Below are 1,235 nucleotides of genomic sequence, written 5' to 3' on the forward strand. Positions count from 1 at the left end.
GTGCCGCTTTACTGGTGGGGTGGGGCGGGGCAGGGATTGAAGCACCCACAAAGTTAAGGGGGCGGGTTGCTGAGCCATATTTGTTAATATGGTAACACACAGAAAACCCCAATTGAGATCGGGGCCCCGTCGGGCCAGGCGCTGCCCAGACACGCAGTGACCGAGATCAGGGCCCCCGTCGGGCCGGGCGCTGCCCAGACACACAGTGACCGAGATCGGGGCCCCGTCGGGCCAGGCGCTGCCCAGACACGCAGTGACCGAGATCAGGGCCCCCGTCGGGCCGGGCGCTGCCCAGACACGCAGTGACCGAGATCGGGGCCCCGTCGGGCCAGGCGCTGCCCAGACACGCAGTGACCAAGATCAGTGCCCCCGTCGGGCCGGGCGCTGCCCAGACATGCAGTGACCGAGATCGGGGCCCCTCATTGCATACAGTGTATGTCCGTGAGTATGCAAACAAGTAGCTAGATACCCTGGTGTGGCTGGGGAAAGCAGGCCACAAACCTCAGGCTTGGGCGGCTTTAGCATCCCCACACCAATGCCCCTGGCATTTCATCCACCTCCCCGTGCCTGGCGTGGGTCAATCCCTCCATGGCAGCATGCTGGCATCATCCCACCCCTGACACCAATAGAGAATTTGGAGGGAGATTCCAGGCTGCAGCCATGTCCATGGGCTGCTTTGAGCTCCAGGCAGTCCCTGTTAAAAACGCTTCGCCCAGAGCCCCTTATGAAAACCAGATGTGTGAAGCAGCCAGGAAAACGTTCCTGCCTTCCAAATTCTTTCCCTCAGCCCCACGAACGCCAGCGCTTGGCCCCCTCCCCTCCCCCCGGCCCTTGCTCAGCTGAATTATTACGAGCTGTGGACAACATGCACGTTCTCCTCCTCCAGCCCTGCTTGGAAGCCAAAGTGTGGAGCCAGTTCTGCTCCCTGCCCCCCTCCACCTCGCCTATGCAGATTGTCTCTGCTCCCCCGGCCTAGGCTGTTGTCTCCCCGCTCCAAAATCTGAGCTTCCGCGCTCTCTGCACCCTCATGGCGGCGTTGTGCTTTTTCTCCTGCCCCTGCACCCTGACACCTGTGCTGTTGTGCTCTCTGCACCTCCAAACCTGGCCTGCGAAGTCCCATGCCCCCCTTGCCCCCCCAAACCTGAGCGGCAGTGCTCTGCACCCCTCGCCCCCATATCCCAAGCCTAAGTTGCTGCGCTCTGTACCCCCAAACCTGAGCCACTGAGCCCCTCTGC

The sequence above is a fragment of the Lepidochelys kempii genome, chromosome 23 (genome assembly GCF_965140285.1).
Source record: "Lepidochelys kempii isolate rLepKem1 chromosome 23, rLepKem1.hap1, whole genome shotgun sequence".
Lineage (NCBI taxonomy): Eukaryota > Metazoa > Chordata > Testudines > Cheloniidae > Lepidochelys > Lepidochelys kempii.